The 27,620-nt window shown below is 48.0% G+C and overlaps 29 non-coding genes and 10 pseudogenes across 29 annotated transcripts; all 39 read left to right on the top strand.

Moving 5' to 3' along the window:
* Positions 1-107: 107 nt before the first annotated feature.
* Positions 108-179, top strand: trnaq-cug (transfer RNA glutamine (anticodon CUG)). Its single transcript has one exon. It is a non-coding gene; the product is annotated as a tRNA-Gln (tRNA).
* A 282-nt stretch (positions 180-461) lies between these two features.
* trnaq-uug (transfer RNA glutamine (anticodon UUG)) lies at positions 462-533 on the top strand. The gene has a single exon. It is a non-coding gene; the product is annotated as a tRNA-Gln (tRNA).
* A 1,409-nt stretch (positions 534-1,942) lies between these two features.
* On the top strand, positions 1,943-2,051 carry LOC127361050 (uncharacterized; annotated as a pseudogene).
* A 383-nt stretch (positions 2,052-2,434) lies between these two features.
* Positions 2,435-2,517, top strand: trnal-cag (transfer RNA leucine (anticodon CAG)). The gene has a single exon. It is a non-coding gene; the product is annotated as a tRNA-Leu (tRNA).
* Positions 2,518-2,765: 248 nt separating this feature from the next.
* On the top strand, positions 2,766-2,837 carry trnaq-cug (transfer RNA glutamine (anticodon CUG)). Its single transcript has one exon. It is a non-coding gene; the product is annotated as a tRNA-Gln (tRNA).
* A 282-nt stretch (positions 2,838-3,119) lies between these two features.
* trnaq-uug (transfer RNA glutamine (anticodon UUG)) lies at positions 3,120-3,191 on the top strand. Its single transcript has one exon. It is a non-coding gene; the product is annotated as a tRNA-Gln (tRNA).
* A 1,410-nt stretch (positions 3,192-4,601) lies between these two features.
* Positions 4,602-4,710, top strand: LOC127361049 (uncharacterized; annotated as a pseudogene).
* Positions 4,711-5,093: 383 nt separating this feature from the next.
* trnal-cag (transfer RNA leucine (anticodon CAG)) lies at positions 5,094-5,176 on the top strand. The gene has a single exon. It is a non-coding gene; the product is annotated as a tRNA-Leu (tRNA).
* Positions 5,177-5,424: 248 nt separating this feature from the next.
* trnaq-cug (transfer RNA glutamine (anticodon CUG)) lies at positions 5,425-5,496 on the top strand. Its single transcript has one exon. It is a non-coding gene; the product is annotated as a tRNA-Gln (tRNA).
* A 282-nt stretch (positions 5,497-5,778) lies between these two features.
* trnaq-uug (transfer RNA glutamine (anticodon UUG)) lies at positions 5,779-5,850 on the top strand. The gene has a single exon. It is a non-coding gene; the product is annotated as a tRNA-Gln (tRNA).
* Positions 5,851-7,260: 1,410 nt separating this feature from the next.
* LOC127361048 (uncharacterized) lies at positions 7,261-7,369 on the top strand (annotated as a pseudogene).
* Positions 7,370-7,752: 383 nt separating this feature from the next.
* trnal-cag (transfer RNA leucine (anticodon CAG)) lies at positions 7,753-7,835 on the top strand. Its single transcript has one exon. It is a non-coding gene; the product is annotated as a tRNA-Leu (tRNA).
* Positions 7,836-8,083: 248 nt separating this feature from the next.
* On the top strand, positions 8,084-8,155 carry trnaq-cug (transfer RNA glutamine (anticodon CUG)). The gene has a single exon. It is a non-coding gene; the product is annotated as a tRNA-Gln (tRNA).
* Positions 8,156-8,437: 282 nt separating this feature from the next.
* trnaq-uug (transfer RNA glutamine (anticodon UUG)) lies at positions 8,438-8,509 on the top strand. Its single transcript has one exon. It is a non-coding gene; the product is annotated as a tRNA-Gln (tRNA).
* Positions 8,510-9,918: 1,409 nt separating this feature from the next.
* LOC127361047 (uncharacterized) lies at positions 9,919-10,027 on the top strand (annotated as a pseudogene).
* Positions 10,028-10,410: 383 nt separating this feature from the next.
* On the top strand, positions 10,411-10,493 carry trnal-cag (transfer RNA leucine (anticodon CAG)). The gene has a single exon. It is a non-coding gene; the product is annotated as a tRNA-Leu (tRNA).
* Positions 10,494-10,741: 248 nt separating this feature from the next.
* Positions 10,742-10,813, top strand: trnaq-cug (transfer RNA glutamine (anticodon CUG)). Its single transcript has one exon. It is a non-coding gene; the product is annotated as a tRNA-Gln (tRNA).
* Positions 10,814-11,095: 282 nt separating this feature from the next.
* On the top strand, positions 11,096-11,167 carry trnaq-uug (transfer RNA glutamine (anticodon UUG)). Its single transcript has one exon. It is a non-coding gene; the product is annotated as a tRNA-Gln (tRNA).
* Positions 11,168-12,576: 1,409 nt separating this feature from the next.
* Positions 12,577-12,685, top strand: LOC127361046 (uncharacterized; annotated as a pseudogene).
* A 383-nt stretch (positions 12,686-13,068) lies between these two features.
* Positions 13,069-13,151, top strand: trnal-cag (transfer RNA leucine (anticodon CAG)). Its single transcript has one exon. It is a non-coding gene; the product is annotated as a tRNA-Leu (tRNA).
* Positions 13,152-13,399: 248 nt separating this feature from the next.
* On the top strand, positions 13,400-13,471 carry trnaq-cug (transfer RNA glutamine (anticodon CUG)). The gene has a single exon. It is a non-coding gene; the product is annotated as a tRNA-Gln (tRNA).
* Positions 13,472-13,753: 282 nt separating this feature from the next.
* Positions 13,754-13,825, top strand: trnaq-uug (transfer RNA glutamine (anticodon UUG)). The gene has a single exon. It is a non-coding gene; the product is annotated as a tRNA-Gln (tRNA).
* A 1,409-nt stretch (positions 13,826-15,234) lies between these two features.
* On the top strand, positions 15,235-15,343 carry LOC127361045 (uncharacterized; annotated as a pseudogene).
* A 383-nt stretch (positions 15,344-15,726) lies between these two features.
* Positions 15,727-15,809, top strand: trnal-cag (transfer RNA leucine (anticodon CAG)). The gene has a single exon. It is a non-coding gene; the product is annotated as a tRNA-Leu (tRNA).
* A 248-nt stretch (positions 15,810-16,057) lies between these two features.
* On the top strand, positions 16,058-16,129 carry trnaq-cug (transfer RNA glutamine (anticodon CUG)). Its single transcript has one exon. It is a non-coding gene; the product is annotated as a tRNA-Gln (tRNA).
* Positions 16,130-16,411: 282 nt separating this feature from the next.
* Positions 16,412-16,483, top strand: trnaq-uug (transfer RNA glutamine (anticodon UUG)). The gene has a single exon. It is a non-coding gene; the product is annotated as a tRNA-Gln (tRNA).
* A 1,408-nt stretch (positions 16,484-17,891) lies between these two features.
* On the top strand, positions 17,892-18,000 carry LOC127361044 (uncharacterized; annotated as a pseudogene).
* Positions 18,001-18,383: 383 nt separating this feature from the next.
* trnal-cag (transfer RNA leucine (anticodon CAG)) lies at positions 18,384-18,466 on the top strand. The gene has a single exon. It is a non-coding gene; the product is annotated as a tRNA-Leu (tRNA).
* Positions 18,467-18,714: 248 nt separating this feature from the next.
* Positions 18,715-18,786, top strand: trnaq-cug (transfer RNA glutamine (anticodon CUG)). Its single transcript has one exon. It is a non-coding gene; the product is annotated as a tRNA-Gln (tRNA).
* A 268-nt stretch (positions 18,787-19,054) lies between these two features.
* trnaq-uug (transfer RNA glutamine (anticodon UUG)) lies at positions 19,055-19,126 on the top strand. The gene has a single exon. It is a non-coding gene; the product is annotated as a tRNA-Gln (tRNA).
* Positions 19,127-19,785: 659 nt separating this feature from the next.
* On the top strand, positions 19,786-19,857 carry trnaq-uug (transfer RNA glutamine (anticodon UUG)). Its single transcript has one exon. It is a non-coding gene; the product is annotated as a tRNA-Gln (tRNA).
* Positions 19,858-21,288: 1,431 nt separating this feature from the next.
* On the top strand, positions 21,289-21,397 carry LOC127361043 (uncharacterized; annotated as a pseudogene).
* Positions 21,398-21,780: 383 nt separating this feature from the next.
* trnal-cag (transfer RNA leucine (anticodon CAG)) lies at positions 21,781-21,863 on the top strand. Its single transcript has one exon. It is a non-coding gene; the product is annotated as a tRNA-Leu (tRNA).
* A 284-nt stretch (positions 21,864-22,147) lies between these two features.
* trnaq-cug (transfer RNA glutamine (anticodon CUG)) lies at positions 22,148-22,219 on the top strand. The gene has a single exon. It is a non-coding gene; the product is annotated as a tRNA-Gln (tRNA).
* A 688-nt stretch (positions 22,220-22,907) lies between these two features.
* On the top strand, positions 22,908-23,015 carry LOC127361083 (uncharacterized; annotated as a pseudogene).
* Positions 23,016-24,988: 1,973 nt separating this feature from the next.
* LOC127361042 (uncharacterized) lies at positions 24,989-25,097 on the top strand (annotated as a pseudogene).
* Positions 25,098-25,480: 383 nt separating this feature from the next.
* trnal-cag (transfer RNA leucine (anticodon CAG)) lies at positions 25,481-25,563 on the top strand. The gene has a single exon. It is a non-coding gene; the product is annotated as a tRNA-Leu (tRNA).
* Positions 25,564-25,811: 248 nt separating this feature from the next.
* Positions 25,812-25,883, top strand: trnaq-cug (transfer RNA glutamine (anticodon CUG)). Its single transcript has one exon. It is a non-coding gene; the product is annotated as a tRNA-Gln (tRNA).
* Positions 25,884-26,151: 268 nt separating this feature from the next.
* On the top strand, positions 26,152-26,223 carry trnaq-uug (transfer RNA glutamine (anticodon UUG)). Its single transcript has one exon. It is a non-coding gene; the product is annotated as a tRNA-Gln (tRNA).
* The last annotated feature ends 1,397 nt before the right edge of the window (positions 26,224-27,620 follow it).

Below are 27,620 nucleotides of genomic sequence, written 5' to 3'. Positions count from 1 at the left end.
GCTGCATTCATTGTTTGTAGGCAGTCGTGTCTTTCGTCACCTATGCGCTGCATCGTTAACATACATGGGAATGCACCGTGAGAAAGGACCTCTTGTGGCCATGTGCCGGTTCCATGGTGTAATGGTTAGCACTCTGGGCTCTGAATCCAGCGATCCGAGTTCAAGTCTCGGTGGGACCTGGTTTTGAAGCTGCAGTACCGCACGGAATGCCACCTGTCCATCCTCGTACATGAGGAAGTTTTGAATTTGCCTCCTGCAAACCCCACAGATGAATGGATTCACAATGAATTTGTTAAACACGCAATGCTCCCTTCCCTGTCAGTGAACGAAACAGCTGTAAGTTTGTCGAAATAGACCCAATTTTTCTCATGTCTTACATACCTTTTAGACTTACAACGCTTAACCTGGCCGGAAAACCTGATCTCTAATTATGTTGCAAAAGCTTGACAGGCATGTCCTGTGGTTCCATGGTGTAATGGTCAGCACTCTGGACTTTGAATCCAGTGATCCGAGTTCAAGTCTCGGTGGAACTTGATTTAATGCCAGTGACAGGTAAAAGAGTTAACCGTTGAGGTTGACGACGATGAAAGCTCTTCCAAGGATGTTCTGACCAGATGTCTAGAAAGAAAGGTCAGCAGTTCATATGACAAAATACACTATCAACTGCTTTTGTAAGGGTCAACACTGTCAACCTATCCAAGGTTACCGTGATATCTTTCCACATGCTACCCCTACCTTTTGCTGGAATAATTGTGGATCATTTTCTGTGATTTTTCATGAACACGGCTCTCTGCCGGACAACAGTGGATTCTTCACTTGGGGTTGGGAGTGACTTGGTGGCCCAAGAGAAGGAGTCCAAGTGCAAGTTTGGGACAAGATGGCTGAGTGCTCTAAGGTGCTGCGTTCAGCTCTAAGGGCCGTAGTTCGCGCCACATAGTTCTTTTCCCGTTGCACAAGAGCCCGTTGTACAAGACCCTAATGCATATCGATGGGACAAAGGTTAAGCGCGTCGACAGATCAAGAGACCAAACAAGCATTTTTTTTCCTGAATGAAGAAAGTCCTTCTGTTTGCTCAGATTATGTTAAAATTCTACCGCTGCACCGTTGAGAGCATCCATCCAGATTCAAAAGCAAAGCGCTGAAAGAGTCAGGATGGTCTAAAATGATGTTTGGAAAGAAAGGTCAGCAGATCATATGACAAAATACAGTAGCAGCACTGTTTGTAAGGGTCTACGTTGTCAACCTATCCAAAGTTACCATGATGTGTTTCCACACGCTACTCCTGTCGGTTGCTGGATTCATTGTTTTTTTGGGGAGCCGATCCTTTCAACAAATATCCCAGCTCTTAGCACCGACTCGTGGCCCACCCTCGGGGCTGGACCTGAGTTCCAGGCCTGCTCCACTCCCCGCAACACGGAGTCATGGGTCCGGGTCAGAAGTGTGCGGCGTGCTAAACGTTCCAGCCGACGAATTGCAGCTGACACTCTCTTGCTGAGCAGCAAATTCCAAACTCTGGACAGTGGGGATCAACTGCGGCTTCCAGGGAAGCGCAAGCTGAGTGAGCGCCCATCTCCTGGCCAGACCCCCGCTCCTGACGTGGTGGCTGATGGCTCCCCTACCACCACAGATCCAGCCTTGGTCCAGCCACGCTCTGCCTCCAACGCAGCAGAGGGTCCCCCGCCTCCCAGGTCCGGATTGGTGCTAGTCGAGATCGCCTACCTTCTCCTGTTCGTCAGGAATGACCCTCAACCAACAGGCTTGGCTCATCCGTCTACTGAGTGCTTTAAACAAATCAATAAAAGTTGGTCGTCAAATCGTACGTACATAAATAAACGTCTTGAATGTATTCTCACATTCTCCTACGCATAGACCCTAATCTGACAGAATAACAGAACATGGTGTAACAACGTCTTTAAAGGGTCCATTTGCAGGTGCAGCTCTCGCTTACGGCCAGACCACCCTGAACACGCCCGATCTCGGAAGCTAAGCGGGGTTGGGCCTGTTTAGTACTTGGATAGGAGACTGCCTAGGAATACCAGGTGCTGCAAGCTTTTTCATTTCTCTTAACAAACAGCAGAGGCTGCTTCTTCTAAACAGAACGTTGTCATATGATACAGTAGCATCACTATTTGTAAGTGCACTGTCTACGTTGTCAACCTATCCAAAGTTACCGTGATGTTTTTCCACACGCCACTCCTATCGGTTACTGGATTCATTGTAAGAATCATTCAAATCAGAGGCTTATGGGGCTATTTCCCAAATCCTCAGTGTACGCTTAGCCCAGTTATCTACGCTTAGCCCGGTCAAGAGACCAAACGAGCATTTTCCTCTTCCTGAATGAAGAAAATCCTTCTGTTCGCCCAGATTCAGTTGAAATTCTACCCCTGCACCATCGAGACGATTCTTCGAGATCCGAAAAAGATCAGCTCAAGGCGTCAGGATGGCCGAGCGGTCTAAGGCGCTGCGTTCAGGTCGCAGTCTCCCCTGGAGGCGTGGGTTCGAATCCCACTTCTGACAGCAACAGTTTTCCACTCCGCTAACTCTGTGTTTGGAAAGAAACACATATGAGCAAATACATTAGCAGCACCGTTTGTAAGGCTTTACCTAGTCAACCTATGTAAAGGTTCCATGTGTTTCAACACGCTACCCACATCTCCTGCTGCATTCATTGTTTGTAGGCAGTCGTGTCTTTCGTCACCTATGCGCTGCATCGTTAACATACATGGGAATGCACCGTGAGAAAGGACCTCTTGTGGCCAAGTGCCGGTTCCATGGTGTAATGGTTAGCACTCTGGGCTCTGAATCCAGCGATCCGAGTTCAAGTCTCGGTGGGACCTGCTTTTGAAGCTGCAGTACCGCACGGAATGCCACTTGTCCATCCTCGTACATGAGGAAGTTTTGAATTTGCCTCCTGCAAACCCCACAGATGAATGGATTCACAATGAATTTGTTAAACACGCAATGCTCCCTTCCCTGTCAGTGAACGAAACAGCTGTAAGTTTGTCGAAATAGACCCAATTTTTCTCATGTCTTACATACCTTTTAGACTTACAACGCTTAACCTGGCCGGAAAACCTGATCTCTAATTATGTTGCAAAAGCTTGACAGGCATGTCCTGTGGTTCCATGGTGTAATGGTCAGCACTCTGGACTTTGAATCCAGTGATCCGAGTTCAAGTCTCGGTGGAACTTGATTTAATGCCAGTGACAGGTAAAAGAGTTAACCGTTGAGGTTGACGACGATGAAAGCTCTTCCAAGGATGTTCTGACCAGATGTCTAGAAAGAAAGGTCAGCAGTTCATATGACAAAATACACTATCAACTGCTTTTGTAAGGGTCAACACTGTCAACCTATCCAAGGTTACCGTGATATCTTTCCACATGCTACCCCTACCTTTTGCTGGAATAATTGTGGATCATTTTCTGTGATTTTTCATGAACACGGCTCTCTGCCGGACAACAGTGGATTCTTCACTTGGGGTTGGGAGTGACTTGGTGGCCCAAGAGAAGGAGTCCAAGTGCAAGTTTGGGACAAGATGGCTGAGTGCTCTAAGGTGCTGCGTTCAGCTCTAAGGGCCGTAGTTCGCGCCACATAGTTCTTTTCCCGTTGCACAAGAGCCCGTTGTACAAGACCCTAATGCATATCGATGGGACAAAGGTTAAGCGCGTCGACAGATCAAGAGACCAAACAAGCATTTTTTTTCCTGAATGAAGAAAGTCCTTCTGTTTGCTCAGATTATGTTAAAATTCTACCGCTGCACCGTTGAGAGCATCCATCCAGATTCAAAAGCAAAGCGCTGAAAGAGTCAGGATGGTCTAAAATGATGTTTGGAAAGAAAGGTCAGCAGATCATATGACAAAATACAGTAGCAGCACTGTTTGTAAGGGTCTACGTTGTCAACCTATCCAAAGTTACCATGATGTGTTTCCACACGCTACTCCTGTCGGTTGCTGGATTCATTGTTTTTTTGGGGAGCCGATCCTTTCAACAAATATCCCAGCTCTTAGCACCGACTCGTGGCCCACCCTCGGGGCTGGACCTGAGTTCCAGGCCTGCTCCACTCCCCGCAACACGGAGTCATGGGTCCGGGTCAGAAGTGTGCGGCGTGCTAAACGTTCCAGCCGACGAATTGCAGCTGACACTCTCTTGCTGAGCAGCAAATTCCAAACTCTGGACAGTGGGGATCAACTGCGGCTTCCAGGGAAGCGCAAGCTGAGTGAGCGCCCATCTCCTGGCCAGACCCCCGCTCCTGACGTGGTGGCTGATGGCTCCCCTACCACCACAGATCCAGCCTTGGTCCAGCCACGCTCTGCCTCCAACGCAGCAGAGGGTCCCCCGCCTCCCAGGTCCGGATTGGTGCTAGTCGAGATCGCCTACCTTCTCCTGTTCGTCAGGAATGACCCTCAACCAACAGGCTTGGCTCATCCGTCTACTGAGTGCTTTAAACAAATCAATAAAAGTTGGTCGTCAAATCGTACGTACATAAATAAACGTCTTGAATGTATTCTCACATTCTCCCTACGCATAGACCCTAATCTGACAGAATAACAGAACATGGTGTAACAACGTCTTTAAAGGGTCCATTTGCAGGTGCAGCTCTCGCTTACGGCCAGACCACCCTGAACACGCCCGATCTCGGAAGCTAAGCGGGGTTGGGCCTGTTTAGTACTTGGATAGGAGACTGCCTAGGAATACCAGGTGCTGCAAGCTTTTTCATTTCTCTTAACAAACAGCAGAGGCTGCTTCTTCTAAACAGAACGTTGTCATATGATACAGTAGCATCACTATTTGTAAGTGCACTGTCTACGTTGTCAACCTATCCAAAGTTACCGTGATGTTTTTCCACACGCCACTCCTATCGGTTACTGGATTCATTGTAAGAATCATTCAAATCAGAGGCTTATGGGGCTATTTCCCAAATCCTCAGTGTACGCTTAGCCCAGTTATCTACGCTTAGCCCGGTCAAGAGACCAAACGAGCATTTTCCTCTTCCTGAATGAAGAAAATCCTTCTGTTCGCCCAGATTCAGTTGAAATTCTACCCCTGCACCATCGAGACGATTCTTCGAGATCCGAAAAACATCAGCTCAAGGCGTCAGGATGGCCGAGCGGTCTAAGGCGCTGCGTTCAGGTCGCAGTCTCCCCTGGAGGCGTGGGTTCGAATCCCACTTCTGACAGCAACAGTTTTCCACTCCGCTAACTCTGTGTTTGGAAAGAAACACATATGAGCAAATACATTAGCAGCACCGTTTGTAAGGCTTTACCTAGTCAACCTATGTAAAGGTTCCATGTGTTTCAACACGCTACCCACATCTCCTGCTGCATTCATTGTTTGTAGGCAGTCGTGTCTTTCGTCACCTATGCGCTGCATCGTTAACATACATGGGAATGCACCGTGAGAAAGGACCTCTTGTGGCCATGTGCCGGTTCCATGGTGTAATGGTTAGCACTCTGGGCTCTGAATCCAGCGATCCGAGTTCAAGTCTCGGTGGGACCTGGTTTTGAAGCTGCAGTACCGCACGGAATGCCACTTGTCCATCCTCGTACATGAGGAAGTTTTGAATTTGCCTCCTGCAAACCCCACAGATGAATGGATTCACAATGAATTTGTTAAACACGCAATGCTCCCTTCCCTGTCAGTGAACGAAACAGCTGTAAGTTTGTCGAAATAGACCCAATTTTTCTCATGTCTTACATACCTTTTAGACTTACAACGCTTAACCTGGCCGGAAAACCTGATCTCTAATTATGTTGCAAAAGCTTGACAGGCATGTCCTGTGGTTCCATGGTGTAATGGTCAGCACTCTGGACTTTGAATCCAGTGATCCGAGTTCAAGTCTCGGTGGAACTTGATTTAATGCCAGTGACAGGTAAAAGAGTTAACCGTTGAGGTTGACGACGATGAAAGCTCTTCCAAGGATGTTCTGACCAGATGTCTAGAAAGAAAGGTCAGCAGTTCATATGACAAAATACACTATCAACTGCTTTTGTAAGGGTCAACACTGTCAACCTATCCAAGGTTACCGTGATATCTTTCCACATGCTACCCCTACCTTTTGCTGGAATAATTGTGGATCATTTTCTGTGATTTTTCATGAACACGGCTCTCTGCCGGACAACAGTGGATTCTTCACTTGGGGTTGGGAGTGACTTGGTGGCCCAAGAGAAGGAGTCCAAGTGCAAGTTTGGGACAAGATGGCTGAGTGCTCTAAGGTGCTGCGTTCAGCTCTAAGGGCCGTAGTTCGCGCCACATAGTTCTTTTCCCGTTGCACAAGAGCCCGTTGTACAAGACCCTAATGCATATCGATGGGACAAAGGTTAAGCGCGTCGACAGATCAAGAGACCAAACAAGCATTTTTTTTTCCTGAATGAAGAAAGTCCTTCTGTTTGCTCAGATTATGTTAAAATTCTACCGCTGCACCGTTGAGAGCATCCATCCAGATTCAAAAGCAAAGCGCTGAAAGAGTCAGGATGGTCTAAAATGATGTTTGGAAAGAAAGGTCAGCAGATCATATGACAAAATACAGTAGCAGCACTGTTTGTAAGGGTCTACGTTGTCAACCTATCCAAAGTTACCATGATGTGTTTCCACACGCTACTCCTGTCGGTTGCTGGATTCATTGTTTTTTTGGGGAGCCGATCCTTTCAACAAATATCCCAGCTCTTAGCACCGACTCGTGGCCCACCCTCGGGGCTGGACCTGAGTTCCAGGCCTGCTCCACTCCCCGCAACACGGAGTCATGGGTCCGGGTCAGAAGTGTGCGGCGTGCTAAACGTTCCAGCCGACGAATTGCAGCTGACACTCTCTTGCTGAGCAGCAAATTCCAAACTCTGGACAGTGGGGATCAACTGCGGCTTCCAGGGAAGCGCAAGCTGAGTGAGCGCCCATCTCCTGGCCAGACCCCCGCTCCTGACGTGGTGGCTGATGGCTCCCCTACCACCACAGATCCAGCCTTGGTCCAGCCACGCTCTGCCTCCAACGCAGCAGAGGGTCCCCCGCCTCCCAGGTCCGGATTGGTGCTAGTCGAGATCGCCTACCTTCTCCTGTTCGTCAGGAATGACCCTCAACCAACAGGCTTGGCTCATCCGTCTACTGAGTGCTTTAAACAAATCAATAAAAGTTGGTCGTCAAATCGTACGTACATAAATAAACGTCTTGAATGTATTCTCACATTCTCCTACGCATAGACCCTAATCTGACAGAATAACAGAACATGGTGTAACAACGTCTTTAAAGGGTCCATTTGCAGGTGCAGCTCTCGCTTACGGCCAGACCACCCTGAACACGCCCGATCTCGGAAGCTAAGCGGGGTTGGGCCTGTTTAGTACTTGGATAGGAGACTGCCTAGGAATACCAGGTGCTGCAAGCTTTTTCATTTCTCTTAACAAACAGCAGAGGCTGCTTCTTCTAAACAGAACGTTGTCATATGATACAGTAGCATCACTATTTGTAAGTGCACTGTCTACGTTGTCAACCTATCCAAAGTTACCGTGATGTTTTTCCACACGCCACTCCTATCGGTTACTGGATTCATTGTAAGAATCATTCAAATCAGAGGCTTATGGGGCTATTTCCCAAATCCTCAGTGTACGCTTAGCCCAGTTATCTACGCTTAGCCCGGTCAAGAGACCAAACGAGCATTTTCCTCTTCCTGAATGAAGAAAATCCTTCTGTTCGCCCAGATTCAGTTGAAATTCTACCCCTGCACCATCGAGACGATTCTTCGAGATCCGAAAAAGATCAGCTCAAGGCGTCAGGATGGCCGAGCGGTCTAAGGCGCTGCGTTCAGGTCGCAGTCTCCCCTGGAGGCGTGGGTTCGAATCCCACTTCTGACAGCAACAGTTTTCCACTCCGCTAACTCTGTGTTTGGAAAGAAACACATATGAGCAAATACATTAGCAGCACCGTTTGTAAGGCTTTACCTAGTCAACCTATGTAAAGGTTCCATGTGTTTCAACACGCTACCCACATCTCCTGCTGCATTCATTGTTTGTAGGCAGTCGTGTCTTTCGTCACCTATGCGCTGCATCGTTAACATACATGGGAATGCACCGTGAGAAAGGACCTCTTGTGGCCATGTGCCGGTTCCATGGTGTAATGGTTAGCACTCTGGGCTCTGAATCCAGCGATCCGAGTTCAAGTCTCGGTGGGACCTGCTTTTGAAGCTGCAGTACCGCACGGAATGCCACTTGTCCATCCTCGTACATGAGGAAGTTTTGAATTTGCCTCCTGCAAACCCCACAGATGAATGGATTCACAATGAATTTGTTAAACACGCAATGCTCCCTTCCCTGTCAGTGAACGAAACAGCTGTAAGTTTGTCGAAATAGACCCAATTTTTCTCATGTCTTACATACCTTTTAGACTTACAACGCTTAACCTGGCCGGAAAACCTGATCTCTAATTATGTTGCAAAAGCTTGACAGGCATGTCCTGTGGTTCCATGGTGTAATGGTCAGCACTCTGGACTTTGAATCCAGTGATCCGAGTTCAAGTCTCGGTGGAACTTGATTTAATGCCAGTGACAGGTAAAAGAGTTAACCGTTGAGGTTGACGACGATGAAAGCTCTTCCAAGGATGTTCTGACCAGATGTCTAGAAAGAAAGGTCAGCAGTTCATATGACAAAATACACTATCAACTGCTTTTGTAAGGGTCAACACTGTCAACCTATCCAAGGTTACCGTGATATCTTTCCACATGCTACCCCTACCTTTTGCTGGAATAATTGTGGATCATTTTCTGTGATTTTTCATGAACACGGCTCTCTGCCGGACAACAGTGGATTCTTCACTTGGGGTTGGGAGTGACTTGGTGGCCCAAGAGAAGGAGTCCAAGTGCAAGTTTGGGACAAGATGGCTGAGTGCTCTAAGGTGCTGCGTTCAGCTCTAAGGGCCGTAGTTCGCGCCACATAGTTCTTTTCCCGTTGCACAAGAGCCCGTTGTACAAGACCCTAATGCATATCGATGGGACAAAGGTTAAGCGCGTCGACAGATCAAGAGACCAAACAAGCATTTTTTTTCCTGAATGAAGAAAGTCCTTCTGTTTGCTCAGATTATGTTAAAATTCTACCGCTGCACCGTTGAGAGCATCCATCCAGATTCAAAAGCAAAGCGCTGAAAGAGTCAGGATGGTCTAAAATGATGTTTGGAAAGAAAGGTCAGCAGATCATATGACAAAATACAGTAGCAGCACTGTTTGTAAGGGTCTACGTTGTCAACCTATCCAAAGTTACCATGATGTGTTTCCACACGCTACTCCTGTCGGTTGCTGGATTCATTGTTTTTTTGGGGAGCCGATCCTTTCAACAAATATCCCAGCTCTTAGCACCGACTCGTGGCCCACCCTCGGGGCTGGACCTGAGTTCCAGGCCTGCTCCACTCCCCGCAACACGGAGTCATGGGTCCGGGTCAGAAGTGTGCGGCGTGCTAAACGTTCCAGCCGACGAATTGCAGCTGACACTCTCTTGCTGAGCAGCAAATTCCAAACTCTGGACAGTGGGGATCAACTGCGGCTTCCAGGGAAGCGCAAGCTGAGTGAGCGCCCATCTCCTGGCCAGACCCCCGCTCCTGACGTGGTGGCTGATGGCTCCCCTACCACCACAGATCCAGCCTTGGTCCAGCCACGCTCTGCCTCCAACGCAGCAGAGGGTCCCCCGCCTCCCAGGTCCGGATTGGTGCTAGTCGAGATCGCCTACCTTCTCCTGTTCGTCAGGAATGACCCTCAACCAACAGGCTTGGCTCATCCGTCTACTGAGTGCTTTAAACAAATCAATAAAAGTTGGTCGTCAAATCGTACGTACATAAATAAACGTCTTGAATGTATTCTCACATTCTCCTACGCATAGACCCTAATCTGACAGAATAACAGAACATGGTGTAACAACGTCTTTAAAGGGTCCATTTGCAGGTGCAGCTCTCGCTTACGGCCAGACCACCCTGAACACGCCCGATCTCGGAAGCTAAGCGGGGTTGGGCCTGTTTAGTACTTGGATAGGAGACTGCCTAGGAATACCAGGTGCTGCAAGCTTTTTCATTTCTCTTAACAAACAGCAGAGGCTGCTTCTTCTAAACAGAACGTTGTCATATGATACAGTAGCATCACTATTTGTAAGTGCACTGTCTACGTTGTCAACCTATCCAAAGTTACCGTGATGTTTTTCCACACGCCACTCCTATCGGTTACTGGATTCATTGTAAGAATCATTCAAATCAGAGGCTTATGGGGCTATTTCCCAAATCCTCAGTGTACGCTTAGCCCAGTTATCTACGCTTAGCCCGGTCAAGAGACCAAACGAGCATTTTCCTCTTCCTGAATGAAGAAAATCCTTCTGTTCGCCCAGATTCAGTTGAAATTCTACCCCTGCACCATCGAGACGATTCTTCGAGATCCGAAAAAGATCAGCTCAAGGCGTCAGGATGGCCGAGCGGTCTAAGGCGCTGCGTTCAGGTCGCAGTCTCCCCTGGAGGCGTGGGTTCGAATCCCACTTCTGACAGCAACAGTTTTCCACTCCGCTAACTCTGTGTTTGGAAAGAAACACATATGAGCAAATACATTAGCAGCACCGTTTGTAAGGCTTTACCTAGTCAACCTATGTAAAGGTTCCATGTGTTTCAACACGCTACCCACATCTCCTGCTGCATTCATTGTTTGTAGGCAGTCGTGTCTTTCGTCACCTATGCGCTGCATCGTTAACATACATGGGAATGCACCGTGAGAAAGGACCTCTTGTGGCCATGTGCCGGTTCCATGGTGTAATGGTTAGCACTCTGGGCTCTGAATCCAGCGATCCGAGTTCAAGTCTCGGTGGGACCTGCTTTTGAAGCTGCAGTACCGCACGGAATGCCACTTGTCCATCCTCGTACATGAGGAAGTTTTGAATTTGCCTCCTGCAAACCCCACAGATGAATGGATTCACAATGAATTTGTTAAACACGCAATGCTCCCTTCCCTGTCAGTGAACGAAACAGCTGTAAGTTTGTCGAAATAGACCCAATTTTTCTCATGTCTTACATACCTTTTAGACTTACAACGCTTAACCTGGCCGGAAAACCTGATCTCTAATTATGTTGCAAAAGCTTGACAGGCATGTCCTGTGGTTCCATGGTGTAATGGTCAGCACTCTGGACTTTGAATCCAGTGATCCGAGTTCAAGTCTCGGTGGAACTTGATTTAATGCCAGTGACAGGTAAAAGAGTTAACCGTTGAGGTTGACGACGATGAAAGCTCTTCCAAGGATGTTCTGACCAGATGTCTAGAAAGAAAGGTCAGCAGTTCATATGACAAAATACACTATCAACTGCTTTTGTAAGGGTCAACACTGTCAACCTATCCAAGGTTACCGTGATATCTTTCCACATGCTACCCCTACCTTTTGCTGGAATAATTGTGGATCATTTTCTGTGATTTTTCATGAACACGGCTCTCTGCCGGACAACAGTGGATTCTTCACTTGGGGTTGGGAGTGACTTGGTGGCCCAAGAGAAGGAGTCCAAGTGCAAGTTTGGGACAAGATGGCTGAGTGCTCTAAGGTGCTGCGTTCAGCTCTAAGGGCCGTAGTTCGCGCCACATAGTTCTTTTCCCGTTGCACAAGAGCCCGTTGTACAAGACCCTAATGCATATCGATGGGACAAAGGTTAAGCGCGTCGACAGATCAAGAGACCAAACAAGCATTTTTTTTCCTGAATGAAGAAAGTCCTTCTGTTTGCTCAGATTATGTTAAAATTCTACCGCTGCACCGTTGAGAGCATCCATCCAGATTCAAAAGCAAAGCGCTGAAAGAGTCAGGATGGTCTAAAATGATGTTTGGAAAGAAAGGTCAGCAGATCATATGACAAAATACAGTAGCAGCACTGTTTGTAAGGGTCTACGTTGTCAACCTATCCAAAGTTACCATGATGTGTTTCCACACGCTACTCCTGTCGGTTGCTGGATTCATTGTTTTTTTGGGGAGCCGATCCTTTCAACAAATATCCCAGCTCTTAGCACCGACTCGTGGCCCACCCTCGGGGCTGGACCTGAGTTCCAGGCCTGCTCCACTCCCCGCAACACGGAGTCATGGGTCCGGGTCAGAAGTGTGCGGCGTGCTAAACGTTCCAGCCGACGAATTGCAGCTGACACTCTCTTGCTGAGCAGCAAATTCCAAACTCTGGACAGTGGGGATCAACTGCGGCTTCCAGGGAAGCGCAAGCTGAGTGAGCGCCCATCTCCTGGCCAGACCCCCGCTCCTGACGTGGTGGCTGATGGCTCCCCTACCACCACAGATCCAGCCTTGGTCCAGCCACGCTCTGCCTCCAACGCAGCAGAGGGTCCCCCGCCTCCCAGGTCCGGATTGGTGCTAGTCGAGATCGCCTACCTTCTCCTGTTCGTCAGGAATGACCCTCAACCAACAGGCTTGGCTCATCCGTCTACTGAGTGCTTTAAACAAATCAATAAAAGTTGGTCGTCAAATCGTACGTACATAAATAAACGTCTTGAATGTATTCTCACATTCTCCTACGCATAGACCCTAATCTGACAGAATAACAGAACATGGTGTAACAACGTCTTTAAAGGGTCCATTTGCAGGTGCAGCTCTCGCTTACGGCCAGACCACCCTGAACACGCCCGATCTCGGAAGCTAAGCGGGGTTGGGCCTGTTTAGTACTTGGATAGGAGACTGCCTAGGAATACCAGGTGCTGCAAGCTTTTTCATTTCTCTTAACAAACAGCAGAGGCTGCTTCTTCTAAACAGAACGTTGTCATATGATACAGTAGCATCACTATTTGTAAGTGCACTGTCTACGTTGTCAACCTATCCAAAGTTACCGTGATGTTTTTCCACACGCCACTCCTATCGGTTACTGGATTCATTGTAAGAATCATTCAAATCAGAGGCTTATGGGGCTATTTCCCAAATCCTCAGTGTACGCTTAGCCCAGTTATCTACGCTTAGCCCGGTCAAGAGACCAAACGAGCATTTTCCTCTTCCTGAATGAAGAAAATCCTTCTGTTCGCCCAGATTCAGTTGAAATTCTACCCCTGCACCATCGAGACGATTCTTCGAGATCCGAAAAAGATCAGCTCAAGGCGTCAGGATGGCCGAGCGGTCTAAGGCGCTGCGTTCAGGTCGCAGTCTCCCCTGGAGGCGTGGGTTCGAATCCCACTTCTGACAGCAACAGTTTTCCACTCCGCTAACTCTGTGTTTGGAAAGAAACACATATGAGCAAATACATTAGCAGCACCGTTTGTAAGGCTTTACCTAGTCAACCTATGTAAAGGTTCCATGTGTTTCAACACGCTACCCACATCTCCTGCTGCATTCATTGTTTGTAGGCAGTCGTGTCTTTCGTCACCTATGCGCTGCATCGTTAACATACATGGGAATGCACCGTGAGAAAGGACCTCTTGTGGCCATGTGCCGGTTCCATGGTGTAATGGTTAGCACTCTGGGCTCTGAATCCAGCGATCCGAGTTCAAGTCTCGGTGGGACCTGCTTTTGAAGCTGCAGTACCGCACGGAATGCCACTTGTCCATCCTCGTACATGAGGAAGTTTTGAATTTGCCTCCTGCAAACCCCACAGATGAATGGATTCACAATGAATTTGTTAAACACGCAATGCTCCCTTCCCTGTCAGTGAACGAAACAGCTGTAAGTTTGTCGAAATAGACCCAATTTTTCTCATGTCTTACATACCTTTTAGACTTACAACGCTTAACCTGGCCGGAAAACCTGATCTCTAATTATGTTGCAAAAGCTTGACAGGCATGTCCTGTGGTTCCATGGTGTAATGGTCAGCACTCTGGACTTTGAATCCAGTGATCCGAGTTCAAGTCTCGGTGGAACTTGATTTAATGCCAGTGACAGGTAAAAGAGTTAACCGTTGAGGTTGACGACGATGAAAGCTCTTCCAAGGATGTTCTGACCAGATGTCTAGAAAGAAAGGTCAGCAGTTCATATGACAAAATACACTATCAACTGCTTTTGTAAGGGTCAACACTGTCAACCTATCCAAGGTTACCGTGATATCTTTCCACATGCTACCCCTACCTTTTGCTGGAATAATTGTGGATCATTTTCTGTGATTTTTTTTTTTTTTTTCTCTCTGCCGGACAACAGTGGATTCTTCACTTGGGGTTGGGAGTGACTTGGTGGCCCAAGAGAAGGAGTCCAAGTGCAAGTTTGGGACAAGATGGCTGAGTGCTCTAAGGTGCTGCGTTCAGCTCTAAGGGCCGTAGTTCGCGCCACATAGTTCTTTTCCCGTTGCACAAGAGCCCGTTGTACAAGACCCTAATGCATATCGATGGGACAAAGGTTAAGCGCGTCGACAGATCAAGAGACCAAACAAGCATTTTTTTTCCTGAATGAAGAAAGTCCTTCTGTTTGCTCAGATTATGTTAAAATTCTACCGCTGCACCGTTGAGAGCATCCATCCAGATTCAAAAGCAAAGCGCTGAAAGAGTCAGGATGGTCTAAAATGATGTTTGGAAAGAAAGGTCAGCAGATCATATGACAAAATACAGTAGCAGCACTGTTTGTAAGGGTCTACGTTGTCAACCTATCCAAAGTTACCATGATGTGTTTCCACACGCTACTCCTGTCGGTTGCTGGATTCATTGTTTTTTTGGGGAGCCGATCCTTTCAACAAATATCCCAGCTCTTAGCACCGACTCGTGGCCCACCCTCGGGGCTGGACCTGAGTTCCAGGCCTGCTCCACTCCCCGCAACACGGAGTCATGGGTCCGGGTCAGAAGTGTGCGGCGTGCTAAACGTTCCAGCCGACGAATTGCAGCTGACACTCTCTTGCTGAGCAGCAAATTCCAAACTCTGGACAGTGGGGATCAACTGCGGCTTCCAGGGAAGCGCAAGCTGAGTGAGCGCCCATCTCCTGGCCAGACCCCCGCTCCTGACGTGGTGGCTGATGGCTCCCCTACCACCACAGATCCAGCCTTGGTCCAGCCACGCTCTGCCTCCAACGCAGCAGAGGGTCCCCCGCCTCCCAGGTCCGGATTGGTGCTAGTCGAGATCGCCTACCTTCTCCTGTTCGTCAGGAATGACCCTCAACCAACAGGCTTGGCTCATCCGTCTACTGAGTGCTTTAAACAAATCAATAAAAGTTGGTCGTCAAATCGTACGTACATAAATAAACGTCTTGAATGTATTCTCACATTCTCCTACGCATAGACCCTAATCTGACAGAATAACAGAACATGGTGTAACAACGTCTTTAAAGGGTCCATTTGCAGGTGCAGCTCTCGCTTACGGCCAGACCACCCTGAACACGCCCGATCTCGGAAGCTAAGCGGGGTTGGGCCTGTTTAGTACTTGGATAGGAGACTGCCTAGGAATACCAGGTGCTGCAAGCTTTTTCATTTCTCTTAACAAACAGCAGAGGCTGCTTCTTCTAAACAGAACGTTGTCATATGATACAGTAGCATCACTATTTGTAAGTGCACTGTCTACGTTGTCAACCTATCCAAAGTTACCGTGATGTTTTTCCACACGCCACTCCTATCGGTTACTGGATTCATTGTAAGAATCATTCAAATCAGAGGCTTATGGGGCTATTTCCCAAATCCTCAGTGTACGCTTAGCCCAGTTATCTACGCTTAGCCCGGTCAAGAGACCAAACGAGCATTTTCCTCTTCCTGAATGAAGAAAATCCTTCTGTTCGCCCAGATTCAGTTGAAATTCTACCCCTGCACCATCGAGATGATTCTTCGAGATCCGAAAAAGATCAGCTCAGGGCGTCAGGATGGCCGAGCGGTCTAAGGCGCTGCGTTCAGGTCGCAGGCTCCCCTGGAGGCGTGGGTTCGAATCCCACTTCTGACAGCAACAGTTTTCCACTCCGCTAACTCTGTGTTTGGAAAGAAACACATATGAGCAAATACATTAGCAGCACCGTTTGTAAGGCTTTACCTAGTCAACCTATGTAAAGGTTCCATGTGTTTCAACACGCTACCCACATCTCCTGCTGCATTCATTGTTTGTAGGCAGTCGTGTCTTTCGTCACCTATGCGCTGCATCGTTAACATACATGGGAATGCACCGTGAGAAAGGACCTCTTGTGGCCATGTGCCGGTTCCATGGTGTAATGGTTAGCACTCTGGGCTCTGAATCCAGCGATCCGAGTTCAAGTCTCGGTGGGACCTGCTTTTGAAGCTGCAGTACCGCACGGAATGCCACTTGTCCATCCTCGTACATGAGGAAGTTTTGAATTTGCCTCCTGCAAACCCCACAGATGAATGGATTCACAATGAATTTGTTAAACACGCAATGCTCCCTTCCCTGTCAGTGAACGAAACAGCTGTAAGTTTGTCGAAATAGACCCAATTTTTCTCATGTCTTACATACCTTTTAGACTTACAACGCTTAACCTGGCCGGAAAACCTGATCTCTAATTATGTTGCAAAAGCTTGACAGGCATGTCCTGTGGTTCCATGGTGTAATGGTCAGCACTCTGGACTTTGAATCCAGTGATCCGAGTTCAAGTCTCGGTGGAACTTGATTTAATGCCAGTGACAGGTAAAAGAGTTAACCGTTGAGGTTGACGACGATGAAAGCTCTTCCAAGGATGTTCTGACCAGATGTCTAGAAAGAAAGGTCAGCAGTTCATATGACAAAATACACTATCAACTGCTTTTGTAAGGGTCAACACTGTCAACCTATCCAAGGTTACCGTGATATCTTTCCACATGCTACCCCTACCTTTTGCTGGAATAATTGTGGATCATTTTCTGTGATTTTCCATGAACACGGCTCTCTGCCGGACAACAGTGGATTCTTCACTTGGGGTTGGGAGTGACTTGGTGGCCCAAGAGAAGGAGTCCAAGTGCAAGTTTGGGACAAGATGGCTGAGTGCTCTAAGGTGCTGCGTTCAGCTCTAAGGGCCGTAGTTCGCGCCACATAGTTCTTTTCCCGTTGCACAAGAGCCCGTTGTACAAGACCCTAATGCATATCGATGGGACAAAGGTTAAGCGCGTCGACAGATCAAGAGACCAAACAAGCATTTTTTTCCTGAATGAAGAAAGTCCTTCTGTTTGCTCAGATTATGTTAAAATTCTACCGCTGCACCGTTGAGAGCATCCATCCAGATTCAAAAGCAAAGCGCTGAAAGAGTCAGGATGGTCTAAAATGATGTTTGGAAAGAAAGGTCAGCAGATCATATGACAAAATACAGTAGCAGCACTGTTTGTAAGGGTCTACGTTGTCAACCTATCCAAAGTTACCATGATGTGTTTCCACACGCTACTCCTGTCGGTTGCTGGATTCATTGTTTTTTTGGGGAGCCGATCCTTTCAACAAATATCCCAGCTCTTAGCACCGACTCGTGGCCCACCCTCGGGGCTGGACCTGAGTTCCAGGCCTGCTCCACTCCCCGCAACACGGAGTCATGGGTCCGGGTCAGAAGTGTGCGGCGTGCTAAACGTTCCAGCCGACGAATTGCAGCTGACACTCTCTTGCTGAGCAGCAAATTCCAAACTCTGGACAGTGGGGATCAACTGCGGCTTCCAGGGAAGCGCAAGCTGAGTGAGCGCCCATCTCCTGGCCAGACCCCCGCTCCTGACGTGGTGGCTGATGGCTCCCCTACCACCACAGATCCAGCCTTGGTCCAGCCACGCTCTGCCTCCAACGCAGCAGAGGGTCCCCCGCCTCCCAGGTCCGGATTGGTGCTAGTCGAGATCGCCTACCTTCTCCTGTTCGTCAGGAATGACCCTCAACCAACAGGCTTGGCTCATCCGTCTACTGAGTGCTTTAAACAAATCAATAAAAGTTGGTCGTCAAATCGTACGTACATAAATAAACGTCTTGAATGTATTCTCACATTCTCCTACGCATAGACCCTAATCTGACAGAATAACAGAACATGGTGTAACAACGTCTTTAAAGGGTCCATTTGCAGGTGCAGCTCTCGCTTACGGCCAGACCACCCTGAACACGCCCGATCTCGGAAGCTAAGCGGGGTTGGGCCTGTTTAGTACTTGGATAGGAGACTGCCTAGGAATACCAGGTGCTGCAAGCTTTTTCATTTCTCTTAACAAACAGCAGAGGCTGCTTCTTCTAAACAGAACGTTGTCATATGATACAGTAGCATCACTATTTGTAAGTGCACTGTCTACGTTGTCAACCTATCCAAAGTTACCGTGATGTTTTTCCACACGCCACTCCTATCGGTTACTGGATTCATTGTAAGAATCATTCAAATCAGAGGCTTATGGGGCTATTTCCCAAATCCTCAGTGTACGCTTAGCCCAGTTATCTACGCTTAGCCCGGTCAAGAGACCAAACGAGCATTTTCCTCTTCCTGAATGAAGAAAATCCTTCTGTTCGCCCAGATTCAGTTGAAATTCTACCCCTGCACCATCGAGACGATTCTTCGAGATCCGAAAAAGATCAGTTCAAGGCGTCAGGATGGCCGAGCGGTCTAAGGCGCTGCGTTCAGGTCGCAGTCTCCCCTGGAGGCGTGGTTTCGAATCCCACTTCTGACAGCAACAATTTTCCACTCCGCTAACTCTGTGTTTGGAAAGAAACACATATGAGCAAATACATTAGCAGCACCGTTTGTAAGGCTTTACCTAGTCAACCTATGTAAAGGTTCCATGTGTTTCAACACGCTACCCACATCTCCTGCTGCATTCATTGTTTGTAGGCAGTCGTGTCTTTCGTCACCTATGCGCTGCATCGTTAACATACATGGGAATGCACCGTGAGAAAGGACCTCTTGTGGCCATGTGCCGGTTCCATGGTGTAATGGTTAGCACTCTGGGCTCTGAATCCAGCGATCCGAGTTCAAGTCTCGGTGGGACCTGGTTTTGAAGCTGCAGTACCGCACGGAATGCCACTTGTCCATCCTCGTACATGAGGAAGTTTTGAATTTGCCTCCTGCAAACCCCATTGAATGAATTTGTTAAACACGCAATGCTCCCTTCCCTGTCAGTGAACGAAACAGCTGTAAGTTTGTCGAAATAGACCCAATTTTTCTCATGTCTTACATACCTTTTAGACTTACAACGCTTAACCTGGCCGGAAAACCTGATCTCTAATTTTGTTGCAAAAGCTTGACAGGCATGTCCTGTGGTTCCATGGTGTAATGGTCAGCACTCTGGACTTTGAATCCAGTGATCCGAGTTCAAGTCTCGGTGGAACTTGATTTAATGCCAGTGACAGGTAAAAGAGTTAACCGTTGAGGTTGACGACGATGAAAGCTCTTCCAAGGATGTTCTGACCAGATGTCTAGAAAGAAAGGCCAGCAGTTCATATGACAAAATACACTATCAACTGCTTTTGTAAGGGTCAACACTGTCAACCTATCCAAGGTTACCGTGATATCTTTCCACATGCTACCCCTACCTTTTGCTGGAATAATTGTGGATCATTTTCTGTGATTTTTCATGAACACGGCTCTCTGCCGGACAACAGTGGATTCTTCACTTGGGGTTGGGAGTGACTTGGTGGCCCAAGAGAAGGAGTCCAAGTGCAAGTTTGGGACAAGATGGCTGAGTGCTCTAAGGTGCTGCGTTCAGCTCTAAGGGCCGTAGTTCGCGCCACATAGTTCTTTTCCCGTTGCACAAGAGCCCGTTGTACAAGACCCTAATGCATATCGATGGGACAAAGGTTAAGCGCGTCGACAGATCAAGAGACCAAACAAGCATTTTTTTTCCTGAATGAAGAAAGTCCTTCTGTTTGCTCAGATTATGTTAAAATTCTACCGCTGCACCATTAACCTTTTCCGGCCAGGTTAATGGTGCAGCGGTAGAATTTTAACATAATTAATTATTTTGCAAAAAGCTTGACAGGCATGTCCTGTGGTTCCATGGTGTAATGGTCAGCACTCTGGACTTTGAATCCAGTGATCCGAGTTCAAGTCTCGGTGGAACTTGATTTAATGCCAGTGACAGGTAAAAGAGTTAACCGGGGGAGCAAGGTGCTGCCTTGTTGAGGTTGACGACGATGAAAGCTCTTCCAAGGATGTTCTTACCAGATGTCTAGAAAGAAAGGCCAGCAGTTCATATGACAAAATACACTATCAACTGCTTTTGTAAGGGTCAACACTGTCAACCTATCCAAGGTTACCGTGATATCTTTCCACATGCTACCCCTACCTTTTGCTGGAATAATTGTGGATCATTTTCTGTGATTTTTCATGAACACGGCTCTCTGCCGGACAACAGTGGATTCTTCACTTGGGGTTGGGAGTGACTTGGTGGCCCAAGAGAAGGAGTCCAAGTGCAAGTTTGGGACAAGATGGCTGAGTGCTCTAAGGTGCTGCGTTCAGCTCTAAGGGCCGTAGTTCGCGCCACATAGTTCTTTTCCCGTTGCACAAGAGCCCGTTGTACAAGACCCTAATGCATATCGATGGGACAAAGGCTAAGCGCATCGACAGATCAAGAGACCAAACAAGCATTTTTTTTCCTGAATGAAGAAAGTCCTTCTGTTTGCTCAGATTATGTTAAAATTCTACCGCTGCACCGTTGAGAGCATCCATCCAGATTCAAAAGCAAAGCGCTGAAAGAGTCAGGATGGTCTAAAATGATGTTTGGAAAGAAAGGTCAGCAGATCATATGACAAAATACAGTAGCAGCACTGTTTGTAAGGGTCTACGTTGTCAACCTATCCAAAGTTACCATGATGTGTTTCCACACGCTACTCCTGTCGGTTGCTGGATTCATTGTTTTTTTGGGGAGCCGATCCTTTCAACAAATATCCCAGCTCTTAGCACCGACTCGTGGCCCACCCTCGGGGCTGGACCTGAGTTCCAGGCCTGCTCCACTCCCCGCAACACGGAGTCATGGGTCCGGGTCAGAAGTGTGCGGCGTGCTAAACGTTCCAGCCGACGAATTGCAGCTGACACTCTCTTGCTGAGCAGCAAATTCCAAACTCTGGACAGTGGGGATCAACTGCGGCTTCCAGGGAAGCGCAAGCTGAGTGAGCGCCCATCTCCTGGCCAGACCCCCCGCTCCTGACGTGGTGGCTGATGGCTCCCCTACCACCACAGATCCAGCCTTGGTCCAGCCACGCTCTGCCTCCAACGCAGCAGAGGGTCCCCCGCCTCCCAGGTCCGGATTGGTGCTAGTCGAGATCGCCTACCTTCTCCTGTTCGTCAGGAATGACCCTCAACCAACAGGCTTGGCTCATCCGTCTACTGAGTGCTTTAAACAAATCAATAAAAGTTGGTCGTCAAATCGTACGTACATAAATAAACGTCTTGAATGTATTCTCACATTCTCCTACGCATAGACCCTAATCTGACAGAATAACAGAACATGGTGTAACAACGTCTTTAAAGGGTCCATTTGCAGGTGCAGCTCTTGCTTACGGCCAGACCACCCTGAACACGCCCGATCTCGGAAGCTAAGCGGGGTTGGGCCTGTTTAGTACTTGGATAGGAGACTGCCTAGGAATACCAGGTGCTGCAAGCTTTTTCATTTCTCTTAACAAACAGCAGAGGCTGCTGCTTCTAAACAGAACGTTGTCATATGATACAGTAGCATCACTATTTGTAAGTGCACTGTCTACGTTGTCAACCTATCCAAAGTTACCGTGATGTTTTTCCACACGCCACTCCTATCGGTTACTGGATTCATTGTAAGAATCATTCAAATCAGAGGCTTATGGGGCTATTTCCCAAATCCTCAGTGTACGCTTAGCCCAGTTATCTACGCTTAGCCCGGTCAAGAGACCAAACGAGCATTTTCCTCTTCCTGAATGAAGAAAATCCTTCTGTTCGCCCAGATTCAGTTGAAATTCTACGCCTGCACCATCGAGACGATTCTTCGAGATCCGAAAAAGGTCAGCTCAAGGCGTCAGGATGGCCGAGCGGTCTAAGGCGCTGCGTTCAGGTCACAGTCTCCCCTGGAGGCGTGGGTTCAAATCCCACTTCTGACAGCAACAATTTTCCACTCCGCTAACTCTGTGTTTGGAAAGAAACACATATGAGCAAATACATTAGCAGCACCGTTCGTAAGGCTTTACCTAGTCAACCTATGTAAAGGTTCCATGTGTTTCAACACGCTACCCACATCTCCTGCTGCATTCATTGTTTGTAGGCAGTCGTGTCTTTCCTCACCTATGCGCTGCATGGTTAACATAACTCTGCTCCGCTAACTCTGCTGCATCGTTAACATACATGGGAATGCAGCGTCAGAAAGGACCTCTTGCAGCCATGTGCCGGTTCCATGGTGTAATGGTTAGCACTCTGGGCTCTGAATCCAGCGATCCGAGTTCAAGTCTCGGTGGGACCTGGTTTTGAAGCTGCAGTACCGCACGGAATGCCACTTGTCCATCCTCGTACATGAGGAAGTTTTGAATTTGCCTCCTGCAAACCCCATTGAATGAATTTGTTAAACACGCAATGCTCCCTTCCCTGTCAGTGAACGAAACAGCTGTAAGTTTGTCGAAATAGACCCAATTTTTCTCATGTCTTACATACCTTTTAGACTTACAACCCTTAACCTGGCCGGAAAACCTGATCTCTAATTATGTTGCAAAAGCTTGACAGTGATCCGAGTTCAAGTCTCGGTGGAACTTGATTTAATGCCAGTGACAGGTAAAAGAGTTAACCGGGGGAGCAAGGTGCTGCCTTGTTGTGGTTGACAACGATGAAAGCTCTTCCAAGGATGTTCTGACCAGATGTCTAGAAAGAAAGGTCAGCCATATGACAGTTCATATGACAAAATACACTATCAACTGCTTTTGTAAGGGTCAACACTGTCAACCTATCCAAGGTTACCGTGATATCTTTCCACATGCTACCCCTACCTTTTGCTGGAATAATTGTGGATCATTTTCTGTGATTTTTCATGAACACGGCTCTCTGCCGGACAACAGTGGATTCTTCACTTGGGGTTGGGAGTGACTTGGTAATCTGACAGAATAACAGAACATGGTGTAACAATGTCTTTAAAGGGTCCATTTGCAGGTGCAGCTCTTGCTTACGGCCAGACCACCCTGAACACGCCCGATCTCGGAAGCTAAGCGGGGTGGGCCTGTTTAGTACTTGGATAGGAGACTGCCTAGGAATACCAGGTGCTGCAAGCTTTTTCATTTCTCTTAACAAACAGCAGAGGCTGCTGCTTCTAAACAGAACGTTGTCATATGATACAGTAGCATCACTATTTGTAAGTGCACTGTCTACGTTGTCAACCTATCCAAAGTTACCGTGATGTTTTTCCACACGCCACTCCTATCGGTTACTGGATGGGCTATTTCCCAAATCCTCAGTGTACGCTTAGCCCAGTTATCTACGCTTAGCCCGGTCAAGAGACCAAACGAGCATTTTCCTCTTCCTGAATGAAGAAAATCCTTCTGTTTGCCCAGATTCAGTTGAAATTCTACCCCCGCACCATCGAGACGATTCTTCGAGATCCAAAAAGATCAGCTCAAGGCGTCAGGATGGCCGAGCGGTCTAAGGCGCTGCGTTCAAGCTGGGGAACACTCGTCCGTCTGAGGGGGGAGAAGGGGGAAGAAGGGGGAAGAAGGGGGAAGAAGAAAAAAAGAAGGGGAAAAGGAAGAAAAGAGGAAAAAGGGAGAAAAAAAGGATAAATTGAATCTAGTGATCCGAGTTCAAGTCTCAGTGGAACTTGATTTAATGCCAGTGACAGGTAAAAGAGTTAACCGGGGGAGCAAGGTGCTGCCTTGTTGAGGTTGACGACGATGAAAGCTCTTCCAAGGATGTTCTGACCAGATGTCTAGAAAGAAAGGTCAGCAGTTCATATGACAAAATACACTATCAACTGCTTTTGTAAGGGTCAACACTGTCAACCTATCCAAGGTTACCGTGATATCTTTCCACATGCTACCCCTACCTTTTGATGGAATAATTGTGGATCATTTTCTGTGATTTTTCATGAACACGGCTCTCTGCCGGACAACAGTGGATTCTTCACTTGGGGTTGGGAGTGACTTGGTGGCCCAAGAGAAGGAGTCCAAGTGCAAGTTTGGGACAAGATGGCTGAGTGCTCTAAGGTGCTGCGTTCAGCTCTAAGGGCCGTAGTTCGCGCCACATAGTTCTTTTCCCGTTGCACAAGAGCCCGTTGTACAAGACCCTAATGCATATCGATGGGACAAAGGTTAAGCGCGTCGACAGATCAAGAGACCAAACAAGCATTTTTTTTCTGAATGAAGAAAGTCCTTCTGTTTGCTCAGATTATGTTAAAATTCTACCGCTGCACCGTTGAGAGCATCCATCCAGATTCAAAAGCAAAGCGCTGAAAGAGTCAGGATGGTCTAAAATGATGTTTGGAAAGAAAGGTCAGCAGATCATATGACAAAATACAGTAGCAGCACTGTTTGTAAGGGTCTACGTTGTCAACCTATCCAAAGTTACCATGATGTGTTTCCACACGCTACTCCTGTCGGTTGCTGGATTCATTGTTTTTTTGGGGAGCCGATCCTTTCAACAAATATCCCAGCTCTTAGCACCGACTCGTGGCCCACCCTCGGGGCTGGACCTGAGTTCCAGGCCTGCTCCACTCCCCGCAACACGGAGTCATGGGTCCGGGTCAGAAGTGTGCGGCGTGCTAAACGTTCCAGCCGACGAATTGCAGCTGACACTCTCTTGCTGAGCAGCAAATTCCAAACTCTGGACAGTGGGGATCAACTGCGGCTTCCAGGGAAGCGCAAGCTGAGTGAGCGCCCATCTCCTGGCCAGACCCCCGCTCCTGACGTGGTGGCTGATGGCTCCCCTACCACCACAGATCCAGCCTTGGTCCAGCCACGCTCTGCCTCCAACGCAGCAGAGGGTCCCCCGCCTCCCAGGTCCGGATTGGTGCTAGTCGAGATCGCCTACCTTCTCCTGTTCGTCAGGAATGACCCTCAACCAACAGGCTTGGCTCATCCGTCTACTGAGTGCTTTAAACAAATCAATAAAAGTTGGTCGTCAAATCGTACGTACATAAATAAACGTCTTGAATGTATTCTCACATTCTCCTACGCATAGACCCTAATCTGACAGAATAACAGAACATGGTGTAACAACGTCTTTAAAGGGTCCATTTGCAGGTGCAGCTCTCGCTTACGGCCAGACCACCCTGAACACGCCCGATCTCGGAAGCTAAGCGGGGTTGGGCCTGTTTAGTACTTGGATAGGAGACTGCCTAGGAATACCAGGTGCTGCAAGCTTTTTCATTTCTCTTAACAAACAGCAGAGGCTGCTTCTTCTAAACAGAACGTTGTCATATGATACAGTAGCATCACTATTTGTAAGTGCACTGTCTACGTTGTCAACCTATCCAAAGTTACCGTGATGTTTTTCCACACGCCACTCCTATCGGTTACTGGATTCATTGTAAGAATCATTCAAATCAGAGGCTTATGGGGCTATTTCCCAAATCCTCAGTGTACGCTTAGCCCAGTTATCTACGCTTAGCCCGGTCAAGAGACCAAACGAGCATTTTCCTCTTCCTGAATGAAGAAAATCCTTCTGTTCGCCCAGATTCAGTTGAAATTCTACCCCTGCACCATCGAGACGATTCTTCGAGATCCGAAAAAGATCAGCTCAAGGCGTCAGGATGGCCGAGCGGTCTAAGGCGCTGCGTTCAGGTCGCAGTCTCCCCTGGAGGCGTGGGTTCGAATCCCACTTCTGACAGCAACAATTTTCCACTCCGCTAACTCTGTGTTTGGAAAGAAACACATATGAGCAAATACATTAGCAGCACCGTTTGTAAGGCTTTACCTAGTCAACCTATGTAAAGGTTCCATGTGTTTCAACACGCTACCCACATCTCCTGCTGCATTCATTGTTTGTAGGCAGTCGTGTCTTTCGTCACCTATGCGCTGCATCGTTAACATACATGGGAATGCACCGTGAGAAAGGACCTCTTGTGGCCATGTGCCGGTTCCATGGTGTAATGGTTAGCACTCTGGGCTCTGAATCCAGCGATCCGAGTTCAAGTCTCGGTGGGACCTGGTTTTGAAGCTGCAGTACCGCACGGAATGCCACTTGTCCATCCTCGTACATGAGGAAGTTTTGAATTTGCCTCCTGCAAACCCCATTGAATGAATTTGTTAAACACGCAATGCTCCCTTCCCTGTCAGTGAACGAAACAGCTGTAAGTTTGTCGAAATAGACCCAATTTTTCTCATGTCTTACATACCTTTTAGACTTACAACGCTTAACCTGGCCGGAAAACCTGATCTCTAATTTTGTTGCAAAAGCTTGACAGGCATGTCCTGTGGTTCCATGGTGTAATGGTCAGCACTCTGGACTTTGAATCCAGTGATCCGAGTTCAAGTCTCGGTGGAACTTGATTTAATGCCAGTGACAGGTAAAAGAGTTAACCGTTGAGGTTGACGACGATGAAAGCTCTTCCAAGGATGTTCTGACCAGATGTCTAGAAAGAAAGGCCAGCAGTTCATATGACAAAATACACTATCAACTGCTTTTGTAAGGGTCAACACTGTCAACCTATCCAAGGTTACCGTGATATCTTTCCACATGCTACCCCTACCTTTTGCTGGAATAATTGTGGATCATTTTCTGTGATTTTTTCATGAACACGGCTCTCTGCCGGACAACAGTGGATTCTTCACTTGGGGTTGGGAGTGACTTGGTGGCCCAAGAGAAGGAGTCCAAGTGCAAGTTTGGGACAAGATGGCTGAGTGCTCTAAGGTGCTGCGTTCAGCTCTAAGGGCCGTAGTTCGCGCCACATAGTTCTTTTCCCATTGCACAAGAGCCCGTTGTACAAGACCCTAATGCATATCGATGGGACAAAGGTTAAGCGCGTCGACAGATCAAGAGACCAAACAAGCATTTTTTTTCCTGAATGAAGAAAGTCCTTCTGTTTGCTCAGATTATGTTAAAATCCTACCGCTGCACCATTGAGAGCATCCATCCAGATTCAAAAGCAAAGAGCTGAAAGAGTCAGGATGGTCTAAAATGATGTTTGGAAAGAAAGGTCAGCAGATCATATGACAAAATACAGTAGCAGCACTGTTTGTAAGGGTCTACGTTGTCAACCTATCCAAAGTTACCATGATGTGTTTCCACACGCTACTCCTGTCGGTTGCTGGATTCATTGTTTTTTTGGGGAGCCGATCCTTTCAACAAATATCCCAGCTCTTAGCACCGACTCGTGGCCCACCCTCGGGGCTGGACCTGAGTTCCAGGCCTGCTCCACTCCCCGCAACACGGAGTCATGGGTCCGGGTCAGAAGTGTGCGGCGTGCTAAACGTTCCAGCCGACGAATTGCTGCTGACACTCTCTTGCTGAGTAGCAAATTCCAAACTCTGGACAGTGGGGATCAACTGCGGCTTCCAGGGAAGCGCAAGCTGAGTGAGCGCCCATCTCCTGGCCAGACCCCCGCTCCTGACGTGGTGGCTGATGGCTCCCCTACCACCACAGATCCAGCCTTGGTCCAGCCACGCTCTGCCTCCAACGCAGCAGAGGGTCCCCCGCCTCCCAGGTCCGGATTGGTGCTAGTCGAGATCGCCTACCTTCTCCTGTTCGTCAGGACTGACCCTCATCCAACAGGCTTGGCTCATCCGTCTACTGAGTGCTTTAAACAAATCAATAAAAGTTGGTCGTCAAATCGTACGTACATAAATAAACGTCTTGAATGTATTCTCACATTCTCCTACGCATAGACCCTAATCTGACAGAATAACAGAACATGGTGTAACAACGTCTTTAAAGGGTCCATTTGC

The sequence above is a fragment of the Dicentrarchus labrax genome, unplaced genomic scaffold (assembly GCF_905237075.1).
Source record: "Dicentrarchus labrax unplaced genomic scaffold, dlabrax2021, whole genome shotgun sequence".
In the NCBI taxonomy this organism is placed as follows: Eukaryota; Metazoa; Chordata; class Actinopteri; family Moronidae; genus Dicentrarchus; species Dicentrarchus labrax.
This window is presented reverse-complemented; position numbering and strand designations above follow the sequence as displayed.